This window comes from Anthonomus grandis, chromosome 22, assembly GCF_022605725.1.
Source record: "Anthonomus grandis grandis chromosome 22, icAntGran1.3, whole genome shotgun sequence".
NCBI classification, from domain to species: Eukaryota; Metazoa; Arthropoda; class Insecta; order Coleoptera; family Curculionidae; genus Anthonomus; species Anthonomus grandis.
The window spans coordinates 33307195-33334331 of record NC_065567.1 but is presented as its reverse complement, the minus strand read 5'-3'; the positions used below and the strand labels follow the sequence as shown (position 1 = coordinate 33334331).

At 30.0% G+C, this 27137-nt stretch overlaps 1 protein-coding gene across 1 annotated transcript in view; it reads left to right on the top strand.

Annotated features, from left to right (window-relative positions):
* Positions 1 to 255: 255 nt before the first annotated feature.
* Positions 256 to 27137, top strand: part of LOC126748270 (elongation of very long chain fatty acids protein AAEL008004-like) — a 55165-nt gene continuing 28283 nt past the window's right edge. The window contains exon 1 of the mRNA XM_050457382.1: positions 256 to 595. The gene's annotated coding sequence lies outside the window, so the exon portion shown is untranslated. The remainder of the gene's footprint in view (positions 596 to 27137) is intronic.

Below are 27137 nucleotides of genomic sequence, written 5' to 3'. Positions count from 1 at the left end.
TGCACGTAAAAGAAGAAGATTGAGGATTAATCAAAAATACAAGGTCGCAGTGACTGCAAGTAAAAAAATAAAAAGTGTTCAAAACATACGACTTCGACTGTCTTAAAAAAAAGTATTGCACGCATAAATAATATGTTTATTAAATAAATTACGCTGCTTGTTGACATATACTACTTAAGTAAAACCATAATAAATTCATAACGGTTGCGAAGTGTTTGATCATAAAAACACGTTCAACTGTCGAAAAGCCCAAAACAAAAACCGAAATATGTATTTCATAGCTACATTAATTAATATAAATAAATGATCAAACAAGTCGAGTCCACAGGTGGGGACACTCTCAAGTTATAAAAGTATTCTTGTAATACCGGCGCGAGCTTTATTTTCTATTTTACTACAACATTCTGTCTCAGCAGGACTTTGTGCTTGTGCAAGTGGAAATATTGCAGATTCTGCTAATTCGTAACTGGTTACGGTGATTAGGTGATTTATTGTAACGCATATATTTTTGCTTCTTTGTGGAACAGTATAGTACTATTAGGTCAGTTTTTGTGTATTTTTTAACGAGAGTTTTAATATTGTTTTTTTGAATAAGGTAAGTTTATTTTTTTATACTTTAGGCATTGTTGTTGTTTTTTTTTAAAAAAAGGTGTTGTTCGACCTTCAAATTCTACGCACAAAAACGTTTTAATTTAATTGCCAAAAATACATAGTATGGACAGTATGTCAACAAAAAGATACTTGCTGTTTGAAAAAATGTGCTTCTTTTTTTTGTAATTTTTTTCCAAAAAAGGATTAATTCTAATAAATCACGTATAAGTCATCTTTATATTTCCTTTGTTTTTTTTGTATATCATATTAAAATGTAATGCCTTTAAATACAAAACATTACAGTACCAAAACTCCCAATTTTTTTTCTGATAAAAGTAAAAGTAATATTGCAATACAACGTTGCCAATCCGCGAAATTTTTTTAATAATGAAAGGCTTATTGAATTAATGCACTTTATGTTAACTATATGGGACATACTCTTTGTAAATTAATTAACAAGACAAAGAACATAACAGTTTTTATGGGAACTTTAATGAATCAGTGTTAATGTTAAAAGTGTAAGTAAAAAAAGGTCGTTATGTTATTATTTTTTTTTAGTATATGACGGTTTCTTTTTTATACCCATCTCTGAATCTTTCGGAAATTGTATTTTTTTCTTGCATATTTTACCCCAATTAAAAGAATTAAAATTGCACTATCTAATTTTTCTATTATTCTCTAAATATTATAGAAGTTCCATTTTTGTGTCCTAATTTATGCATTTGCAATAAAAACTACCATTCTGCATGATTCTTCACACTGAGATGGGGGTTATTAGAAGGGAATTGAACTTTATTTCTCTCGTATAATTTACCCAATTGCAACGAAGAATCATTCTGTTATTACCCTTTTTTATGATACCTGAGACTAAGGTAGGGATATATTAATGAAAGTTTTCCATTTTTTTGCTACATCATCATTTTATTTTTATACCAATGTCTCGATCTTCTGGAAATTACTTAATACTAATTACAATGAAAAAAACATCATTATTTATAAGAATTAATTGTTCTTCCTGTTAACTCAAAAATCTCTTATAGATCTCTTATAGACTTTGATTTCTTACACATTTACATAAACTTTTTGGATTTTTTCATTATTCTCTTTTTTTTTTATATAAGGGGGTCAAGGCGGAATTTGTAAAAAAAGAACATCTAGGTCCAAGCAATTTTTTGATTAAAAAAAATATTCAAATAGAATTTAACGAAGACTGTTTAAAACAGATAAGTAAAGTTTGAAAAACTTTTCGCTGATTATTTGCGGATAATTTAGGAAATAATTTGTTTCTTGCTGATGAGTTGTATCAAAACAATCAGATTTACTTTACGATGTTACTTTCACCACAAGTGATTTCCTTTACCAGTTGTTTTAAGGACAGTTTATCTAAAATTAATTCAATTAGTTGAAAATGTTAGTTCATAATAGTTTTATTGAATTTTCGTATTTTTTTACGATCTCTTTATCGAACGATCATTTTCAGAATTGAAATTAATTAAGAGTTTTCTAAGAAACTCGGGGGGAATTTCGAATGATGTGACAAGGAAAATTTGATAAAATCTAAAGCCATTTTATTTGCTTCAAGTTCCTTGTATTTTATTAAAGCATTTTTATGGATTCCAGACAGTTGAATTTTATTTTTTTTAAGTTAATATGTTTATTGAAAGAATTGTGATATTTTCTAGGTTTTCTTCTCAATATTTTCCATGTTACTTCAGGGTATTTAGATTTCAAAACTCATTTTATCGAGTCATTAAAAGGTATTTTCCTTTTTTAAAATTTTCAAGCATTTTCGTCATTTCTCATCCCAGGCACTTGCAGTCATACTTCATTGGATTTTTTCTTCATTTATTGAAAATTGAATTTGTATTCATTAAAAACGTGAATTTTTTACCAAGTTCGATTTCTATAATTCGTTTTTATTTTTAGCCATTAGACCGTAATTTTTGACTATTTACTTTTTTCTTATTAATAGTTTGCACTGGTTTTGTATAATAATTAATAAAAGCTAAAAATCTGCATTAATGATGCGACGTATCGCTTTCTAGCTTTTGCAAAATATTTTTTTAATAAACACGTTTTCAAAATTTGACATTTTTGACACATTTTCTATTATAAAAAAATATATATATATATAATATTTAATGTTTTAATGAGAGCATAGACTAATTAGTGGCCTAATCGGCTTTAATGTAAATGACCAAATAAGTATAAAGAGATGTCTTGAGATTTTTTTATTGCTAATTAAATATATATTCAATGCTTTAAGGCATACATTAAATGAAAGAGTGGTCACAAAATTTTAATTAATTAAAATTTTATTGCTCTTTATGGCCTTTTATGGCCCATCTTAGAACTTATTAACCTAATTTCATGATTTCTGGGTATTTAAATTATAATGCAAAAATCCTTACAGAATTATATTTTTGAACTAAAAAGACTTATCAGTCCTAACGTCTAATATACCAAATAAGGCCATGGACGAATATTTATTTCTAATTAACACGTTAAGGCAAATAATAATTTTAAGTATGGTCAAAAATTTTAATTAATTAATAACTTTATTAGTCATAATATTAAAAACCAATTATTTTTGTTTTATTAGGCTAAAATTTTCTTAAAAAGGATAGATTTTTTTAAAGAAATTAATTCAATTTATTTTTTTTTAAATATTTTTTTTTTAAATACAATAAATGACTACAAATTTCTGAATAACATGTAATTAAGTAAAATCCCAGCCCTGAAAAATAGTGAACAGTTGCTCTGAAATTTTTTTAATTAATTGGTTTTTTATCAAGCACGCTTGCAGACAGCATATTGAACCGTAGTAACATCAAATGACGACCGGAGAGACCTGCATTTTAAAACTTATTTCCAGTACCAGGAAAATTATGAAAAATGCCAGCTCTGGAATATAGTGAAAAATAATTCTAAAAACCTTTATTAATGAGGTTTTTATTAAATATTCTTGTAAACAGCATATTGAACCGCGGTACCGCCAACTTCAAAGCTTTAATTAAACTTATTTCCAGTATATAGAAACCATAAAAAATGACTCGAAAAAAAATTCAAATTTCCGAAAAACGTAAGATATGATCGATGGAATGCCTGGAATAAAATTATATGTGGTTCCAAAAGGCATTAAAGGTTATTCCCAATGCCTGAAAAATATAATTATTATTCTTAAAAAATGTCAAAATTCTGGAAAATATGCCAATTTTGTTTAAATTCCCCTCATAGAAAATATCATAAATCGGTTTAGATACAGGGTAACTTATAACTACAAAAATAATTACCTCGAAAAATGTGTTTTTGAAATTTTGACACTCTCCAAGGTTGTACAATGTTGCTCTCAAAAAGTCCATTAAAAATTTAATTTTCTTATTTGTATTTCCAAATTTGATCAGAAAATCGAATTCATTTGCCCTCATTTTCCAGAATTTAAAACTCACACCCTTTTTAACACAGATACCATAAATGTGACATAAACCTCAAATTTGTAATGAAAATAAATTAATAAAGACTTGGAATATTAAATAGCAATTATTTGAACTTTTTGCATAATTGCTGGTTAAAACTATTTGTTGCCGTACCTATTATTCTTAGCCGCGTCTCAATCTTTAAATTTATTTATTTTTTATGTATGCGTAAAAGCTGCTATTTGAAAATGAATACCTTAGGAAATCCGTTAGAGTTAATTAAATAATTTAAATTTCCATCTTAATTCTGCTTGAGTCTGGTGGCCTGATTTTAGTAAGATTATCATAAAAATTCGTGAAATATTTTTTATATTATCGTAGATACAAGATAATTAATTATTTATTATTAAATTATTTAACGAATTATTAATACTGAGATATTGTACCATAAGGAAAAATCGGAAAATGTCGGCATCATTTCATTATGATTCCCCATGATAATTCCTTCCATCCCCATCTTATGATATTTCTCTGCTTTTTATTCCAAAATAGTTTGTCTCACTACATATGATATATAATGGAACCTATCATACTCCATAATATATAAGAACAAATTTATCTATATCTGTTTCAATTTCTCCATTACTACCTAAATCATATTTTTTATACGTTATTGGACACTACGCAACTCAAGCATAATCTCAACATGATCCTCCACCGCGACATTCATGTGTCAACTGTCAAAATATCCATCAAATGAAGTGACGTTTCAGGACTCTTCAAGGAAACCTTACTTCGTCACATCAATTAAAACTCTAATGTGTTCTTTTTAATTATATATAGACCATTTAGACAAGCCATTCATTATCGTAGTTAATGAATGGCCTTTAAAGACCATTCATTAGCGTTCACGCTGATAAATCAATCAATTCTGTTAAATGGACTTTAGTTACTGACCTGGTACATAAGTTTGCCTTGATCTTATTGTGACATAGGAAATTTCCACCCTAAGCCTGTCCTGTGTAAAACTGTCAATGATCACTTTTACCTTTGATTCAGTATTTATGATGTCACCACACCTGGTGTAATTTTTTTTAAATAATAATATATTATTAATGAGCGATCATGCAACAGTTCCACTCGGTCCGATTGTCTAATCTAATTCTTTACAGACGACTAGCACTAAAGGAAATGTTACTCCCAATATTGCGTTCATCAATTAACGGTAAAAATTGCAGTCATGCAAGTTACGGTATACGGGTATAATTTTATTTTTTTTCTAAATGAACTATGATACAGAACCATTTCTAGTGCAACTAGTTTCTTGCAATATATTTTTAAAAATATTGAATCAGACAACTGTTTAAGAATTAGTAATGGTGCTAATTGGTGTAATAGATGTTAATATGATGATAAACTTATTTTGAGTTAGCCTAAAAGATCCAATTTCAATTTCCTTGTTTAATTCAGAAATGACTTGCGTTAACCATTTTTTTCATCAACTCTATTGCATTTAGTTTCTTTGCATCATTTTTTAACTTAATTTATTTAATTCATCATATCATTAGGATTTTTAGTAATAATTTACTCTCAGATTGAAGATTACGGATGAAAACAAGGTAAATATTGATTCCTTTTTAACTTTTTATTGCCTTCATCTAATTTATTTTCATTAGGATCACTGCAAACCGGACAAATATTTATTCTTTTTATTTTTTCATGAACTTTATCGCATTTCATCTTTTCATTACTGTGTGCATGATTTTTTGACTTATCATGACTCCAAGGATTCGATCAAAGATTGAGGATTATGGCTGAAAACAGGATATATATGGATTCTTTTTTAACTTTTCATTGTCTCCACTAAATTGAATTTCTCTTTAGTATCTGCATTATTTTTTGACGTAATTTGACTCAATCCATTATTTCATGAAGATCCTCGATAATAATTTGATCTGAGATGATAAATTATGGTTCCAAACCAGAGAAATAATAATTCAATTTAATTATTCATCAACTCTACCGCATTACATTTCTAAATTACTGTCTGCATATTTTTTTGACGTAAGTAAATGCAACGCATCATATCATTAGGATCATTAATATTAATTTGATCTAGTATGATTTAATATAGTTAGTATATAATGATTTCAAACAGGAAAAATATAAATTCTTTTCAATTGTTTATCAACTCCACTGCATTTTATTTCTCTATTGGTGTCTATATAATTTTTTAACGTAATTTAACGCAATGCATCATATTAGGATCATCAATATTAATTTAATCTGAGATATTGATTATTTTTAATTGTTCATAAACGCAACCACATTTTATCTCTCTATTACTGTTTGCATAATCCTTTGACGAAATTTAATGCAATTCATCGTATTATTATGATCTTTAATAATAATTTGATCTAAGGTGGTGTATTATAATTGCAAATAGGAAAAATATTGATTTTGTTCAATTGTTCATCAATTCCACCACATTTTATTTGTCTATTACTGTCTGCATAATTTTTTTCTTCCCCATTTCATCTCTCTAGTATTCTCTGCATGATTTTTTGATAAAATGCGACCTAATGGATTTGATCAATATTTGATCTAATATTGCAGATTATGACTAAAAAGATAAAAAATATTGATTTTTCTTAACCTTTTCATTTTCGCTATATAATTTAACTCGATGCATCATTTCATTAAATCCTTCATAGTAATTTGATCTGAGGTAAAGTATGATAACGGAAAACTGGATTGTATGATTTTTTTAAAATCATTTACACCACCGTACGTTTTCATCATATCCATCGCATTTCTCTACTACTGATGTATTTTTATTACTCAATTTGACTTCTAATAAGTTTCTTATGATCCTCTATGGCTTGACGTGACGAAAATTTTGTTTGTTTCCATAAATATCAAGGTTTTGACCGCTATGAGGACATCCTCAGGAATCTATTTAAAAGCTAAGAATATTTTTCAAATAGTGTCGAAAGACCATCATATTTGTAATCAAAATATTTTCTTAATACTTTAATCTGAAAATTAATAACAAATATGACATCAAATATATTAAGCATTATTCAATGTTGAAACTAATAAATTAATTGAGGTTGAATATTGATGATAATTAACGTTAAAGGTCAAAAAGTATTTAGTAATTTGACTAATAAATATATCATAATGGCAGCTGCCTTGACCTACAAGAAATTCCCTAGTTACATAATGCCGTATGCAAATACTATCCCAGAACAACACCTGTGACCAGTGCGATGTGATTCCAAAAATATCATAAAATTTATTAATCGCCTATAAAGGGGGTCTCTGACATCTCGGGTAATAAAAGCAGATATGCAAGGGCACCGACATAAAAAGAAAATAAATATAAGGACCAAAACAGGTGCTATCAACCCATAACCTTCCATTCAAAGGTATCGTAAGACACCAATTCAGACGCAACAACCAGTCGCGACACTCCTTCACCCAAGTAAAATGTAAATCACGACAGGAACTGACTTCTTTTTTTTTCGCTTTTCATCTTGAATTTCCTGATTACCTTGCCCTGAAAATGCCAAAAAACTGTAACGCGTCCACGAGCGACTACTTTTGCTTTTATTATCGGCAGTAATTAATTAATATTGACTTTCGAATCGAATTTATTTAGAGCGTTGATGTACTATTTAGACGATCACTGCACAGGTTACTGATGAGCAGGCGCAGATTTTGGACGTTCGCGCATGATTGGGTAAGAGATATACAATCAGGCATCGTTTAGAAAGAATAGAAAATAAGGAATACAATACAATGAATACAGTCGTAGAATGGTTTATGATTTATATGAATATTTCAGTGAAATTTCTTAATTCACATAGATATTCCTCTTCGAATCACGACTCACTAATTTACCTGTCATATGAAAACTTGTCTTTAGTCACAAACTCAAGAGTATTGCCCATCATCACGATATTTAATAACATCATGATACTAAACATCAAATTCTCTTTGTAAAAGATCATCAAACTCTCTTAGTTCAAACTTGTTCTCCTACCAAAGCAAAATACAAAGACAGCTGAAATCGATAAAAATTCCAGATAAGTTAATAGCCAATAAAAATCGACTAAACCAATAACAACCATTACAACTCATCTAAAACCGAGCGTGAGTCATGAAGACGTATATAAATAGATATAAGTGGAAGATGGAATATATTCAGAAAATTTGAAGTAGAAGATATCATTTAAGAGAATAGTAATATTCTTTGATTGAAAGAACTAGCAATAAAATCTCATGACGACTTAATCTGATATGCAGAAAGATTTAAATTTAATGGTTTAGATTTAAATGTTCCGAAGTGTTATTCAATAACTTTTGGAAGAATTCGCAATCTTACCTTGTTTGATTATAGTATAGGTTCTACTATTTTAAAAAGGGTAACGGAAGTTAGGGATCTCGGAGTGATTTTCGATTCTAAGTTGACATTTTTGTCTCATGCTGAAAAGTTAGTTCAGAAAGCGTATAGAAAAAAAGTCTAAAATAAATTCTTAAGAAATTGTTCTTTTAAACTTAAGGTTCCATTAGCTAATGGTCATACTGATTACAAGTCGGTCATGTCAGTTCTCTCTTTGGACTCACTTGAGCTAAGGCGTAATAATTCAGACTTGTGTTTTATTTTTAAATTAATATCTGGCATGACTGATTGTGATTATCTTTTAAATAGGCTGAATTTTCGGACGCAAAAATTGACTAGACTGAAAAAACTCTCCTATGTAGATTTTGATAGTAGTTCTTATGGGTAGCATAATCCTATAACTAGAATGCAACGTTCTTTCGATAGGTATAGTCTTGACTTGCACGTTTCTTTTAGCAGTTTTAGGAGCTCTCCTAAATTCATTAATTAATTAGTGACTCGTTACTTTAACAGGTTTCTTTAAATTAATTTGTAACTTTGATTGATTTATGTCTTACTATTATCTAGCTTAAGTTGTATTATTGTTAGTATCTTTTGTGTTATTTTAATTTTGTAAAATTGTAAAATTGGTGGATACCGTTAAATAAATAAATAAATAAATATTTGTTTAAATGCAACAAATCAGGTTTGAAAACCAATAATTTAGATCTGATTTTGAAATGCAGACTCATTGGAATTATGTTATTGAACTGACTGAACAAAACTCAAAGAATTTGGCCCACATAAAAGAGAAAAGATCTCAAAATAGATAGGTTGTAGAATCTTGAGACGGAGATTAATCTTGATGCTTCATTGAAGATATTGGTGATGTAGTGATTATGGATACTCAATTAAAGAAAATTGAAAACAAAACTTTCGTAAAAATTAAACGGTAAAATCATATTAAATCGGAGGTGTTGATTTTCAAGGATCAAAGTCCATACCCTCGGATTCGTGTAAAACCTGTCTGGCAATATTTTACCGTTTTTTTTGTTTCAATTAAAATCACATATTGATTATCATTTAAATTTTTTATCTGCCTAATAGGTTTATTTGGTGAAAACTAAATTACCATACAGTCATCACCCAAATATAAATTAGTAAAGAGTGGTAAGTTTATACTGTTACATTAAGAGAGGTTGAATGGCTTCGTAATTGATTTAAAAAAATTCCATTACTTTTGTAATGCAGTTAATAATTGTATTCAGAATATTTGTTTGATACAAGCAAACCCTAAATATATTATATTAACCTTTCTCGAGGCCAAATTAGCATAGATTTATTTTAAATGTGCCATATTAATGTTATCACAAAAGAAATCATTTATTATTTAAATTGATAAAATGCATCTGCTTTAAAAGTCAAAAATTTCCGATCACTTAAAAAACATAATGGCCTGCGGTAAAACCCAAATTCTACCTTGCTTAGACCCATGTCCAACCGTAATGTAATGGAAAAATATCGCTTTTAGTGTCCAATTTATTTAAGTTTTAAGTCAATTTATTAAGTCTCCGTCACAGTCGGTCATCAAATTTAAATAACTGGAAAATAACGAATCGTATGCACAAAGAGTCGCATAAAATGTCTTTTAACTTGACTACGTTTATATCAGTGACTTGAAACCCTATTTAAGCCTACTTGAAAATTCAAAACTAACCTTTGGCAATTTCCTATTTCTTCTGGGTGGTTAGGATCTATTTGTTCTTTGATGCAGTTACTCCCTTTAAGCATTAGATAATTAATTTGAAGGTTATTGGTTATCTGGGTTCAAAGTATTTTAATTTATTACCAAACGTAACCAAAGCAATTAAAAAAATAAATAAATAAAAGAAAGAACGTATTCTTCTTAATGTTAATAAATTTAGATATTGCATCTTAACCTAACTATAAATGTAATATGTATATAAATTTTTTAAGTTATTATTTAAGGTGTAGAATCATATTTTGGTTTGTTTTTGTTTAATGGAATTTTGAACTTTTGTTTCTTGTTTATTTATTATTATAATTTTATAAGGATTTTTTTGGTACAAGAGTCGAAATTTTTTTATATATTGTCTTTATAAGTAAGGTACAATAGTTTATTTTGAAATAATTGAAGGCATACTCAGGTGTTAAGTCACTTAAGTACATAAGGTATAATTTACTGTATTAGATATTATTTAAATGGTACATATCCAAACATTTAATTGTTTATTTATTTTTATTTTAATAAATTTACGGGAATCCCCATTTTACAAAATAAATGTACAAAATAGATTATTACATAACAGATAACTTAACCTAAATAGTGAGTTGATACAATGTAAATAAATATAAAATATACACTAAAAGTATTCATTTAAAATACCAAAGTTTGGCGTAAATAAAATATTCATTATTTCTAGACATTTTCGCTAACTATTTGCTTACACATTTACCGATTTCATTTTTTTTGGTACCGTTGAATAGAGAATTTTACGCTGCTTACTATGATGTATCACACGATGGGGTTCCCATTTGCTGGAGGTGAAGAGGTGATTGACAGAACTTCAGTAAATGCAAAATTAAACGTCCCCTGTATATCTTTTTTTTTTTTTTTTTTTTTTAAGAAAGTTATTAAGGGTGGATCGTTTTGAAATGAAAGCACTGTATACATATATCTAAGATATGAGTTGACACCATTACAGCCATAGTCTGCTCAGGCTATTCTTAAAAACGGACAGTCAACTACTACATAAATCAATGTTATGAGCGTTTAAGACACTCAGAGATCTATCGATAGGAGAATGACGGCCATATTCAGTTCTGTGCATAGGAACATGATAAAGGTCAAAATTGCATAGAGTTCTATTTGAAACATTGGGACCTACTTTAGAAAGAAGGTCTGGAGCGTTAATCATGTCATTAACCAGCTTAAAGACAAAACAAAGATCAGCGTTTACACGCCTTTTGGCCAATGTATCCAGTTAAGTCTTACTCTCATGTCTTCACGATGATACTCGTCAAAGCTAATGCCCATTCTAAATGCAGCACACCGTAAAAATCCATCTTGCACTCTCTCAATCATATCTATTGAATTCTGAGGACACCACACTACTGAAGAGAATTCAAGATTAGATCTACCCGGTGAAACATAAAGGAGTCTATAGGCTTGCAGAGAGAGATGTGAACTATACCTGTTTACAGCACCCAACACTCTTAGTCCCTTTAAAGTTATTTTAGAGATGTGATGAACAAATCTCAGATGCTCATCGAACCACACGCCCAAATCCTTGACTACATTCACATACTGTAAGGACTTACCAATGATACTATATGTAGAATTGAATCTCTTCGAACCTCTATGAAATGATATGTATCAACACTTGGAAATATTGAGCCTCAATCCGTTCATCACTGACCACTCACACAAAGCATCAAGGTCTTCCTGAAATTTGGCTATATCATTCACCTGCTTAATCTGCAGGTAGCGCTTCAGGTCATCAGCAAACATACTTACAGAACTATGATTGGTCACATTAACAATATCATTCACAAATAGATTGAAGAGCAGAGGGGCACAGTGAGATCCCTGAGGAACCCCTGAGACTACATAAGTAGGTGCAGAAGTATAGCCATGCACCTTCACACTTTGAGTTCTTCCTATCAGAAAACTTTGAATTTAAAGCCCATTTTAGTCCAGGTCCATGTGAAATCATTTTTAAATGACTTAAAAGGGATTTTTATTATATTTTCCTGCCTTCTTATATATTTTAGAACTAATTGTCAATTTTATTCGAGGCATATTTTTTCTATTTCTATCAGTTTTTTTAAGGTACTTCAGGTTATCTTTAAATTAGTTTAAAGTAATTTTTCATATTTTTTAGGAATTTCAAATAATGTTTTATAAATCCCAGGCATTTAAAGTTATTTCTTGTATTACATTTTTCTTTCGGATTTTTGAATAAATAATTTTTTATTTGATTTCAGGCATATAGTATTCCTTCTATTTAAATGCGTTCCTTCAAGGGATTTAAAATAATTTTTAAATTAAAGTTTTTTTTTCAATTCTTTCCAGGCATTCGGTGTTCCAGGACTTGAAAATTAATTTTTTATAACTTTTGTAGTCATTTTCAATGTATTTTTTTCTATTTGATCAATTCTTTTAAGGTATTCGAAATATTAGTAAAATGAATTTAAAGCCCTTTTTCATGTTTTTTGCCTCTCAGACAATTAAAGTAATTTCTTTTATCTTTACCTTTATGTCGGACCTTTGGACGAATTTTTAATTTCTATTTCTTGTATTTAAATGCATTCCTTTAAAGCACTTCATATTATTTTTAAATTTATCAGTAATTTTTTCTTATTTATTAGGCATTCAAAATAATGTTTTATGTCTTCCATTTTTACATCTTCCAGGCAGTTAAAGTTTTTTCTTATAATATATTATCATATCTTACTCCTCGACAAATTTTAAAATTTATTTTAGGCATTTAAGGTCAATTGAACTTGACTTCATTGCATCAAGATATTTGAAATAATATTTAAATTAATTTTAAATTACTTTACATTTTCTTGGTTTTTAAAGTCATTTTTTAAATGACTGTTTGACCGATGCATTGAAAGTACTTTTTGATATCTTTCAGGTAATTAACGATATTTTTTGGATAATTTTTTTAAATTTTATTCCAGTCATTTGAAGTGATTTGAAATGTCTGTCTTCTATTTGACTTTATTGCTTCAGAGAATTGAATTATCTCCCTTCTAATTAAATTAACTTTTTACATCTTCTAGTTCTTTTGAACCAATTTTTAATTTTATCTAAGGCATTTGAAGTGATTTAAAATCTTTGTTTCTGTTTGACTTTATTCCGTCGAGACATCTGAAGTCGCTTTTTACATCTTAAGGTTTCTAAAGTTATTTTTTTAAGCAATTTTTATTCCAGGCACTTGAAGCCATTTGAAATGTCTCCCTTTGAATTGCCTTGATTTTTTAAAAGCATTGGAAATAACGGTTAAATGAATTTCAAGTGACTTTTTATATTTTTAGGCGTTTAAAGTAAGTTTTTACATCTTCCAGGTAATTAGAGTATTTTTATTCAAGGCATTTTAAGTGATTTGAAATGTCTCCCTTTTATTTCAGTTCATTCCTTCAAGGCATTTGAAATAATGTTCAATGAATTTTAAATAAAGTAAGTATTTGAAGTGATTTGAAACGTGTCCCATTTATTTAAATTCATTCCTTCAAACATTCGAAATAAGGTTTAATGAAATTTAAATAACGTAAGCATTTAAAATTATTTGAAAGGCTTCTATTTACATGTTTTAGGTTTTAAAGAATTTTTTTTCAAAAATTTTAAATTTTTTTCCAGGCATTTAAAACTATTTAAAATGCTTTCCTTCTAATTCACTTAATTCTTTTAAGGCATTTGTAATATTATTTAAATGATTTTTAAGTCACTTTTTATGTTTTTAGCCATTCAAAGTAATTTGTACATTTTTTAAGTAATTACCGTCAGTTTTGGATTAATTTTTAATTTTATTCCGAGCATTTAAAGCGATTTAAGATGCCTTCCTTCTAATTAAATTAAGTCCTTTAAGGCATTTGAAATAATGTTTAAATAAACTTTAAGTAAGTCAAGCATTTAAAAGGTCTCGCTTCAATTTGAATTAACTCCTTTAAGTCATTTGGAATAATGTTTAAAAAACTTTTAATAGAAAATGTAAAAAGTTACTTATATACATATTTAGTTCAAAAAATTATTGCATTTTTTGAACCAATTTTTAATTTTATTCCAGGCACTTGAAGCTATTTGAAATGTCTCCCTTTGAATTGACTTCATTCTCGAAGCAATTTATTTATATTTTTAAGCATTTAAAGTAACTTTTTACATTTTCCAGATAATCAAAGTCATTTTTTGAATCAATGATGAATTTTATTCCAATCATTTGAAGACATTTCAAATGCCTCTCTTACAATTTACTTGATTCTTTCGAGGCATTTAAAATAATGTTAAAGTTTCAAGTCACTTTTTATGTTTTTAAATATATAAAGTGATTTACATCTTCCAGTTTTTTAAAGTAATTTTAAATTTTATTCCAGGCATATTCCAAGCCAATTCTAATTGAATTCACTTTTTCAAGGCATTTAAAATAAAACATATTTCTGACTTTTGTTCAATTTTCATTCTTATATGTTAAACCAGGAGTTAGTTAATGACAGTTTTACGTTTCTTCTTACGATTTTAAAGGCATTTTTGGTTCCTTCTTGGTCGTTGAATTACTCCTTATACCTTTGAGCCCTTATTTTAAATCATCTTCCAGATTATTCCAGGTATATGACGTAGTTTTTTATGATTGACAGATTTTTTAAGTTATTACTTCTTTAAGTTATTTCTAATTTTAATTATTATATTTCAAGTTTTCGAAGCCGAATTCAATACCACTATTACACTTTTTAAATTAAACCATCTCACTTAAGAGATGAGAGAAAATGATACTCAGTAGCACCCAAAGATATTCAAGAACCACAACATTTGCATCATAATAACCTAAATATGTGTAAATTAAAAACCTCCTTTTATAAAATCAATAATCAGTAAGCAAATATTAAATAAAACAAAATGAATATAACTATTGACATAAATATCTATATACCGCCGTAGTAGTTCCTCTCTGCGTCAATGACCCAAAAATGGAAACTTGCAATCACTCACCTTTAGTGCATGCAATAGCTAAAAACACATGTTATAAACCAAATATTTCGATTACACATTGCTGATTTACAACGTGGGTTACACCTCTTTTAATGTTTTTGCGAAAGGCAAATCATTTTTAAATAAATAAATTACCAAAAACTAATTACCTACCTGCGTTGTGTCTGAGGTTTATATTTGCAACTAAATGCGTTACGACACGAGGCAAATCGGTATAAAAATTAAAATAAATTGTTGCTAATGAAGCCTATTTAACGCACCGGACTTTAAAATAAAACGAGTGCGCCTTGCGGTTGAATAACTTGAGATTGAACGAAAAATACATTTCTCATGATGCACATGTGTCGAAAGTTGGTTTCAAGTTGAAAGCAGCTAAGTAATTAAATTAATTTTTGAGATCAATGCAGAAAATGTCCTTCTGAAAAAAAGCTATCGGTATCCAGTTTTATCAACTATTTCGTAAAAGCACGACAAATGACGACCACCAACAAGAGAAAAACCAGGCAGGATTGTCTGATTAACCAATGCACGGCATAGAAAGCTTGCAATGTTTTTTCGAACGATAGTCCTTGCTATTTCAAACATTTTTTGTTTTAGTTATATTTATCTAAGACCCATAGTTTTTTCGGAGAAAAGTGGATTTTTCAAACATTCTTCAAAATTAATTATTTTATTTTTCCATGGCTTTCCTATAGGAAATGAAAACTTTTGTCATAAGACTTTTTTTATTGCCTCTTTATGCTTAATATATAGCGATATTTTTTTTTATTTGGACAGATTTTCAAATGTCCTAAATCACTAGCTTGGCATGGTCAAAAAACATTGAACACCATGAAAAACTTTGAACATCTATCGCAAAAGTGTTGAGAATAGGCTGAGGATCAATAAATAAATTTAGCTTAGTCAAGGTTTCAACATAAGTAGTTGACATTTTTTATATACGCTATTAGAAGCTTTTGATGGATCTGAATAGTTTCCCTCTATTGAGAGAATAAATGAAAAACTTATCTTATACAGCTAATTAGTAATAGTTCATCCTCTAGAAGCCATGGTAATTTGAGAGATTGAGATGTGTTACGTTTGGTATGACAGAGAGGAGACATTTATACATTTTCCTTAGTCCAGCAGATTCTAGTACGCATTTACATAATACTCGTTCTGAATCATATTGGCATCTCACTCTTTTGGGCTCTTAATGCCATTCATCTTTGTCGTGTCATCTTTGTGCATAATAACCAGTGATAATCTGCAGAGAACTAAGCCAAACACTTGAATGGGAATAAGATATATACATATTCCTTTCAAATTCGACTCACTCCCAATGGTTATTTAACTTAACACTAAAAAAAAATATTATTTTAAGCAACATAAATCAGCTGTCATCAAGTATTCCTCTGAAAATGCTGAAAGAGCATTTGAGGTTAAGTATCCCCTTAAAAGTAAAGGTGTAATTCCATCAGGTTTGGTCCTCTTATTCAAATCAAATTTTCTTAAGCGTTCTTCAACATTTGGTGCATCGCCTAATGAACTCCCAATAAACTAGATCAGGTGGATGCTTGATGAGTGTATGTATATTTTTTCTTTAGATACAATGTTCTTTTTCATATCTATTATTCATAAATGTTGTTCAATATCTGATGCATGGTCTGAGAAGCTGAATGAAAAATCATCGCAAGAAGGTTGGAAATGGACTAAGGATCAGTTAGTAGGATATTATTGAAAACTAATTTCGCTAAAATCAGAAGCTTTTGATAGTTTTGTCCTATTTAGAAAAAAAATCAGGAAGTTTACTTCTACAGCCAAGGTAGTAAATAGTAGCTCATCCTCTAAAAACCATCCTAATTTGAGATGATGAACTGCGTTACGTTTAGTATGATACAGGGAAGAGATTTGTCCAATAGTCTAATTTAATATGTCTTTTCTTTTCTAACCTTAAATCAGGAGGATCAGTTAGAGGACAGTTTTTGCCATACGCTATCAGTAGCTCTTGACAAGTCTATAAATATTTTTCCCCTATTCAGAGAATGAATCAAAAAGTTTTCATATACAGCCAAGGAAGCTCATTCTCTAAAAGCCATACTAATTTGAGATGATGAACTGGGTTTCGTTTGGTATGACAGAAAATAGATACATATTCCTTTGTCCAGCAGCCTTATTCATATATATCTGTTCTTTTCAATTCTATTTATCTCTGAAAAACACCTGATTGTCACACTTATCCTAAATCATTAACATCTAACTTTTCTGGGCTCTTAATGCCAGTACGATGCTAAGCATCCATCAAGTTACTTGGATTCACTGTACAGATTTGAATAGATCGGTGGGCGTTTTGCTCGAACCTCCCTATAGTTAGAGGTACTTGGCACATTTTTATAAAAATATACAATTTAATTTCAGTCTCATAATGCAAATAAGAAAATCAATAAATTGAATGATCTGACATTTTGAAAATACCTGATATGAATCACTTAAGTGCATATGAAATGAAACCACATAATAATTATTTATACTTTGTAAGTGAATTATTGTATGTGAAAATTACGGCAAATATTACAGTGCTTGAAAACGAGTTGACCAATATAAGTAATAATACTCAATGCTTATGGAATATCAGATGTATCTTTTGCGGAAGCGCAGATGACTATATTCAATCATAAAGCAACAATTGCTGACATCATGCTTCTTCGGCATCTTTTTAAAAAACTCAATCAGAAGTTTCGATAACAAGGATAGTAAAAATTGATTTGTGCTGATGGACTCTATTATTATTCAAATAACAGAGTCTATATTTTCCTTCTGTTAAATTTGAACGCTAAAAATAATTAAGAAAGGACGCAAAACTGACTATATCTTAGAAATTAGCAATTTGTGAAGATATGGTGGCAAACACTATCAAAAGCTTTCGGTAGATCTATATGAAAAGTATTTACCTGACAGCTCTCCAAGGAAAGGCCAAGTGACGGTGTTATTATTCAATATTTGGTGTATCGTCCAATGAGCTTAATTGGAAATATGTTGTAAAATCGTTGACAATAAACTGAGAATCAGATCAGATGGATGGTGTGGTTTAGGTAGATTTTTTCTTCATATTCAATATTTTTTATCACATCTAATATTCATGAGTATTCTTGAACATATATGACAAAAGCATTAGGAATATACTGAAGATCAGTGAGTAGGACATCATTAAATTTAATTTGGCTTAGATAAGGTTTTAACATCAACGGATGACAGTTTTTGCCAAACGCTATCAGCAGCTTTTGGCAAGTCTATATTAATATCTTTCCCCTATTCAGAGAATGAATCAAAAAGTTTTCTTATACAGCCAAGGAAGCTCATTCTCTAAAAGCCATTCTAATTTGAGTTGATGAATGAACTGAGTTTCGTTTGGTATGACAGAGAGAGTAGATACATTTTCCTTGGTCCAGCAGCCCTATATATGTCTATATCATATATGTCTCTTCTTTTTAATTCTATTTATCTCTGAAAAACATCTGATTGTCACACTCATCCTAAATCATTAACATCTAACTCTTCTGCACTCTTAATGCCAGTACGATGCTCAGCATCGTTTTTTTTTTTGAAGTATTGACGTGTTTCATTGTAAGGACATCTATAACAATCCTTATAATAATCCAAAGGTTCTATTGACCTTAAATTTGACTTAAGAAAGATAAATGGGTTACGTGGATTTACTGTACAGATATGAATAGATCTGTAGGCATTTTATAATCTTCATGGAAATACATTGCTCGAACCTCGCTATAGTTAGAGGTACTTGGAACATATATAAAAATATACAATTAAATTCCAGTCTCATAATGCAAGTAAGAAAATCAATAAATTTAATGATCTGACATTTTGAAAATACCTGGTATGAATCACTTAAGTGCATATGAAATAAAACCACTTAATAATTATTTATACTTTGTAAGTGAATTATGAATATTAAAATTAAAAAGATCGAAAATTACGGCAAATATTACAGTGCTTGAAAAACGAGTTGGCCAATATAAGTAGTTATATAAATATTTAGTAAGAAGTAATCAAATTAATGCACAGCATGAATTTTCACTAACATTTTTAACTGCTGCTGTCTGCAATGCGCGTATCTATGTATTAGAAATTAAAATATCTTCGATATACTTAACAATCGTTTATATGCAGCGAAACCAGGTTTGTACGATCAATGTTAATTGTCCAAAATCTTATGTTAAATTACGATAAAGAACTTCTGAGGCTAATCAAGCAGTTAGTCAATCAATTAATGGCTCAGGTGCAATTATGAAATAATTTCGGTTGTCTAAATACTAAGGTCGTACAATTTCGAAGATGCCTAAGGAGATGTGTTGTTCTCAATTTTACGATTATTGATTATAGCCGACCTCAGTTAATACATTGAATATATCATTAAGAACTAATTTTCGGAGACTTCTCGAGTGTCTGGCCAGAAAGCACGGCATAGAACGGCAATTTTCGTGACAGGCATCAAATGACTCATAGAATTAATTGATTTATTGATTTTCGACTCTGATTTACACTATGGAATGCCGTCTATTTTTAATTTGCAAAAAAGATTGATATGATACACATTATATAAATAGTACAATAGTATAAGGGACTTTAATATAAGGGACTAATTCAAAAATTTAAGAATGTGTTAAAATATTTTTTTAAATTAAATTTATTTATTCATGCTAAACTGTGCAAACATAAGTCAAATTATAGAAAAAAAGTATTATATTTAGTAATAATATAATAAGATAATCCAAAATTAAAGGAAAAATGCATCAAACTCTAAGTAAAACTAGCAAATACAGAGCAACTAAGAAATACAGTACATACATGAACTACATAATATTCCTAAAAGCTATAGTGGAGTGAATTCCTCAAATGAGTAAAAAGGGTTATTAAAAAGTCGCATACCTGTCCACATTTTTCCTAACATATAGTATTGCTAGAACCGGCTATAGTACCTAAAGTACTGTCCTACATATTTGAGCTTCTTAATTGATTTTCTGGAGGGACAAAGATGACACGACAAAGATGGATGTTTACCATCATACGGGCATTAAAGGCCCAAAAGAGTGAGATGCCAATATGATTCAGGATGAGTGTGGAAATTACATGATTTTGATCTAAAGTATATAAGAATCCAAAGCCAAATCATAGTCAGACATCAGACAAATCGCCATAATTAAATGCGTAGTAAAATCTTCTGGAAAATGATTAAACTGGAGATTCCCTATGGAAAAAAAAATGAGTATCTCAATGCCAACCTGTGGCCGACAGGCATTATTGTGAACCATTTTTTGAATGTACAGCGCCGGAATGGAAATGCTCCTCTCCAGAATCGGATAAACCAAATAAAAAATTAGATTGTAAATCAAAAATAAAGATTTTGCATGCAAATGTACAATGTATTCGTAACAAAATTTTAGAATTTGAGGTACTCTTCAAAGAAGGTAATTATAGTTGTATTTGTTTGAATGAATACTGGCTTCTATCTGCTGAACTATCCTCACTAACATTTACTAGGTACAGGGTCTCTGCGGGTTTTTGCAGGACTGTGAGGCTTCATGGCGGAGTTGCAGTGTTGTTGAGAGATGATGTTGAGGATGCCAAGCTTCAGGTGTCCCGGCTATCTGAGGAAATACATTGTGAAGTCTCAGGAGTCTTTTTAACATATCTCAATACATATCTTGTCACTCTTTACAGTTCTCCCAGCGGGGATTACAATAGATTTTAACCAGTGTTTTTGATTCACTTGACATTTCAAAAAATATCATTTTAACTGGAGACTTCAACGTACATTTCTTGGATTCTGCAGACCTTAGGGTAGCCCCCCTTGTGGACCTGCTACTTTCATATGGTTTGTATAAAACTGTACAGTTCAACACTAGACATAATTCCTGTCTTGATAAGATTTTTACAAATATTAACGTAAATAGCTTTACCTCTGAGCCAATTGATCTTGATGCTTTATCGGACCATACAGGAATTGTGTCTACGTTTAAGTCATTGGGGCAGGTTAGGGGGGGTGGCGTTAGGGTGAATTACAGGCCAATCACTGACAAAGGTTTGTTCAATTTTTACAATGCTGTCGAATTAATTAACATTAACTCCATTCTCAATACCAACCAAGATATAAACAGCAGATGTGAAACCTTCACCGGTTTAATAGGTAATGCTATGGAGGAAAGTTTCCCTATTAAATCTAAAATCTTTAAATCGGGCCCTAAAGAAAACAATCCTTCATGGTTTAGTGAACATCTTAGGAACATGAGGGAAAGGTTACGAGCACTACATAGTATTCATTTGCAGCACCCTACTATGGTTTCTAAGCAAGAGTTAACTCAGTATAAAAAGTCCTATCGGGGAGAGCTGTGCAAAGCCAAAAAAGCTGCAAATGACAACTTTGTTAAGAGCTCGGAAAATAAGCAGGCAGCAATGTGGAGTTTAATTAGTTCAAAAAATGCTACATCTATTTCTTAAAAAAATCAAACTGCTCAAATTTTTAATACCTTTTTTGTTAACATTGCAGAAAGTATAGTCTCAGAATTACCTACACCCACAAACCATTTTTCCACATTTTTAACTCCTGGTAGATTCACTTTCATGAGGTGACTTTCAATGTGGTTAGAGATAAAATAAACTCTGTTAAAAATAAAAAAAGCAAAGACTGTTTTGATCTTAACGTTAAACTCATTAAAACAATTAAAAATATTATCATTTATCCATTGACAAATATCTTAAATGCCTGCATAAAAGAAAACAATTTTCCTACATCCTATAAGGTGGCTAAAGTGATACCAATATATAAAAACAAAGGTGCAGTTGATGATGTGTCAAACTATCGCTCAATATCACTGTTGCCAATTTTCTCAAAGATTCTGGAATCACTCATGAAGGATCAAATTTACCAACATTTTAAAAATAACAATCTCCTTATGCAGGGTCAGTTTGGTTTCAGGAGTAACAGGTCAACTGCATTGGCTATAAAGAGTTTGGTGGATTTTTCATCAAGGGGTCTGGAAATGGGTTTCGACACCTATGCTTCATTCTTTGACCTGACAAAGGCCTTTGACCGTGTATCTTATGAAATTTTATTAAGCAAGCTCTGTTACTACAACTTTCATTCAGAGAGCATTGCCTTTGTCAGACCGACTCCAATATGTGTCATACAATGCTAGTGTATCTGATAAACAGCCATTACATCATAGAGTACCACAAGGATCCGTTCGAGGCCCACTCTTATTCCTTATTTATGTAAATGACTTGCCTTATTTTACAGACCGGGCACATGAGCATAAGTTGATCCTGTTTGCTAATGACACTACTTTACTCCAGCATCATCACCCGGCAAAACAGAAAATTTCCAGTACAGAGGAAATAGAGAGTAAAATGAGGGAATGGTTTGTAGCAAACAAACTAAACCCTAGTGCTTCAAAAACACAGCATCTAAATTTTTCACTTCGAAACTCTCAAATAGATCTGGCACAGGATGAATCTGTAAAGTTCTTGAGTGTACTTCTTGACTCTGGTCTCACTTGGGAAAACCACATTATTCAGCTGGCATGTAAGTTATCAAAAATAACCTTTCTAATAAGAAATCTATCCAGCTCTGTATCAAGGGAAGTTTTGTTGTTGGCTTATCATGGTTACTTTAGCTCCGTTATGTCATATGCTGTTCTAAACTGGGGTCACTCTACTCATGGGGAGAAGACATCTGGTTTACAGCGCATGTGCATAAGGGCTATGACTGGTTTGGGGCACCGTGACTATTGTCGAGACTGTTATTCTGAACTTGGCATCCTCACTTTTCCATGTTTATTTATCTTGCAATGTTTGACTTTTATAAAAAATAATCTACCATCATATTTAACACACAGTAATATACAGCAGTATTCAACTCGAAACAATCTGAATATTTTGCCAGAATTTCGCAGGCTTGGGAGAACCTGCAGAGGAATTGTTATCATGGGATTTGTTTCTATAATGTGTTACCATTGCAAGTTAATGAACTTAATGAACAAGCTTTTATTAAAAAAATTTAAAACTATTTATTAAAAAAGTCTTTTTAGTCATTTGAAGAGTACCAATAACAATTTTAATGACCTAATTTAACTGTTTTATAAATATTGTGCCTCTATTATAAGTATTTTTAAATTGAGTGTCTGTAGATTTTAATTATATATAAATTTTAGAATCTTACTGTATATGTGCGTATATAATTTTTATTTATCAATTTTAGTTAATACTTAAGTTTTAAATCATGAAATTGCATTTTATATATTACCGTAAAAACACTATGTGTAATATTACGAATAATAAAATTTAAAAAAAATGTATGGATCTCTTCTCTTTGTCATACCGAACGTAATACACTCATTATCTCAAAATACCATGACTTCTTAAGCATGAACTATTACTAACTTGAAACTATTTATGCAGATCTATCAAAAGCTTCTGATAGCGTAAGGCAAAAAATATCAACCATTGATGTTGAAACCTTACCTATGATAAATTAGTTTTCAATATATTCTGCTAACTGATCCTTAGGCTTTTGCGATAGATGTTCAGTGTTTTTTCATGTTTTTCAATGTTTTTTAACCACGCCCAGCCAGTGATTTAGGACATTTGAAGATATGTTTAAATTTAACAAAAAAATTGCTATACATTAAGCAAAAAGAGGTAGTAAAAAGAGTCTTATAACAAAGTTTTCATTTCCCATAGAAAAAAATAATTAATTTGTTTATGGAAATGTTTGAAAGATCCACTTGCTAATTTTTTGCGAAGAACTTATGGGTCTGACATAAATATGACTAGAACAAAAAATGTCTGAAAATGCAAGGGCTATCGTTGAAAAAGAAAATTGCATTGTTATTTCTCATACAGTGGGAGAAAATAAGCAAAAACGAGTATTTAAAAAAGGCAATTTCCTTAAAACTTATGGAAAGTTTGAAGTTTTTTATTTTTGCAGAAGGTACTCTCAAAGAAAAATAAAAATGTATTCAATGCATTTTTTCGAAAAACATACAGTAAAGAAGTTATTGGCATTTTTTGGTTTTTGAACACGCCCAACGATTGGTTTGGGACATTTGAAAAAACGACCAAAAAAAAATTTTCACTTTGAAATATCCACTTTTTTTCCGAAAAATCTATGATTGTGCGAAAAATATCACTTATATACAAAAATTGTTTGGAATAATAAGAGCTACCATCAGAACTAAAAATTGCAATTTTGTTTCGCAAACAGTGAGAGAAAATAATATGATGATCGTACTTCAAAAAAGGCAATTTTCTCAGAACCTATGACGAGTTTTAGGTTTTCTATTTTTGCAAAAGATGCTCCCTTCAAAGACACACAAATATATCCTGCATATTTTGTTCAATAAAGAAGTTATTGGCATTTTTTTGATTTTTGACCACACTCAACCAATGGCTTACAACATTTGAAATTTTGGACAGCTTAAAATTTTTTTTTGCTTTATATTAGTAAAGAAAGCAATAAAAAAAATCTCAATTTCCCATAGGAAAGGCAGGAAAAGATCAGAGTTACTTTCCTCTTTTAATTAAAAAAAAAACAGTTTTTCTGAAAAAACTATGAGTTCGCCATAAACATTGTTTATACAGGGTGTCCCGAAATTACATTGCAATATTTTACCAGCCGCATCTTTGTCTAAAAATAAGACAAAAAGTCCATATACAGTATGGTTCAAAAGTGCATCGTTTTTAAGTTACAGGGTGTTTTATGAATCATGTTAAAGATGGTTTTTTGTTAATATATCCGGAACGTCTAGTTGTAATCTTATGAAATTTTCAACATTTACTATGGGTTTTATTAAAAACTGATATTGCAACCATTTTTGCCAAAATGTATATAGGGTCGTGTAAAATAAGTGGTCGGTAAAGTTTAAATTGTTAAAACTTTTTCTAGCAACAAAGAAAGAAAAGAACAAACATTTTTACATAAAAAAGGTGCTCTTGTCTAATTTCGATAGGAGCTTCCGTTTTCGAAAAAATTAGATGTAAATGTTTTGCAAAGAGAACGCGTAAGTTATTTTGGTAACAGTTAATAAAATTAAAAAGCATCTTAAAAATTCGTTGGGGATAAACATGACCTAAGACTATCACAAATACTTTATTTAAGATAAAAAATTGTTTTTCGAGTTCAATTATTTTTTTTAATGTAATTGAATAGATAAAAAAAGGAACAATTAATTTATCACATAAAAGCACCAAACAAAAAAGTACAAATTACAACAAATGTTCAAAGTGGTTTCCATTTTGCTGAAGACACAATCCTGCGCGTTATTGCGCGAGTAGCCCTTAAAACAAAAAATGGATTTCTCTTTATTTCATTAACAGCCCACTTAATCCTTTGCATCAGTTGTTCAAGGGTATTTATCTCCATGGTTATTCATCCACTCACACACATTGTGACCAAAATGAGCAGGCAAGGTCTTGTTGAAAAATCATGTTTTGGCGTAAGATAAGAGGAACTTCTTCCAGAAGCTCCACAAGATTATTTTCCAGCATATGAAGATAATTCTCCGAAGTTAGCCGATTGGGTCATTCTATCGGGCCAATAAGTTGGTCCCCGATTAATCCCGCCCACAAATTTACCGACAACCTTCTTTGAAAATTACTACGCCTTATGGCTCTTGGATTTTGATCTGCCCAAAAATGCATATTATGCATGTTAAATGAACCATTTCGTGTGAAAGTGGCCTCGTCCCTCCATAAAATGGAAGGAATTAAGTTTGGATTATTAATTACCCATTGACAAAATTGGATCCTCAACGGAAAATCGTCTGGCTCTAAATCTTGGACCCGCTGGTAATGAAACGGATGTAACCCTTGGGATCTTAGCATTCTTCCAATCTAATAAAAATTAAATTACTATCGTAACAATAAGTAATTTTTTTAATTACTTACTATAGAGCGAGAGATATGTGTGGCTCTTGACACATTTCTTATACTTGCCCCCGGATTTTCTTCAAAAACATTTAAAACATTTTCTAAATTATAATCTTCTTGTGGTGTGCCTTGTCCACGAGCTCTTTGAAAACTTCTGTTATTGCATAAATTTCGGTAAGTGTTTATAAAAACTTGACGATCTGGAACATATCTTAGGGGAAATCTTCGGCGATCCTCACGGACAGCCTCTAAAGAACTGCCATTACACAAACCATAAACAAAATGCATGTCAGCTAACTCTTAATTTGTAAATCTATCCATAATTTTTGAAAAATGAATCACAAAAAAGAACTAATTTACTTGTAGTTACTTTTTGAAATACTAATTCATGATTTATTAATAATTGATTTTTTCGAAAATGGAAGCTCCTATCGAAATTAGACTAGAGCACCTTTTTTATGTAAAAATGTTTGTTGTTTTCAATTCTACCATACCTACTAATACCAAAATTATCACGGAGTTGCTAGAAAAAAAAGTTTTAACAATTTAAACTTTACCGACCACTTATTTTACACGACCCTGTATACATTTTGGCAAAAATGGTTGCAATATCAGTTTTTAATAAAACCAATAGTAAATGTTGAAAAGTTCAAAAGATTACAACTAGGTGTTCCGGATATTTTAACAAAAAACTATCTTTAACATGATTCATAAAACACCCTGTAACTTAAAAACGATGCACTTTTGAACCATACTGTATATGGACTTTTTGTCTTATTTTTTGACAAAGATGCGGCTGGTAAAATATTGCGATGTAATTTTGGGACACCCTGTATAAAAATAGTTTGAAATACTATTTTTAGAAATAAAAATTGTGATTTTATTTCCCATATAGTGAGAGAAAATCACCAAAACGTGCAATTCAGAAGAGTCAATTTTCTCAAAACCTATAGGAAATTTAAATTCTTTTTATTTTTGCAGAAGATATTTTCGTCAAAGTCAAACTAAAACGTATTTAATGCATTTTGTCGAAACAAGAATAATAATGAAGTTATGGCATTTTTGTAGAAGCAAAGTAATGGCATTT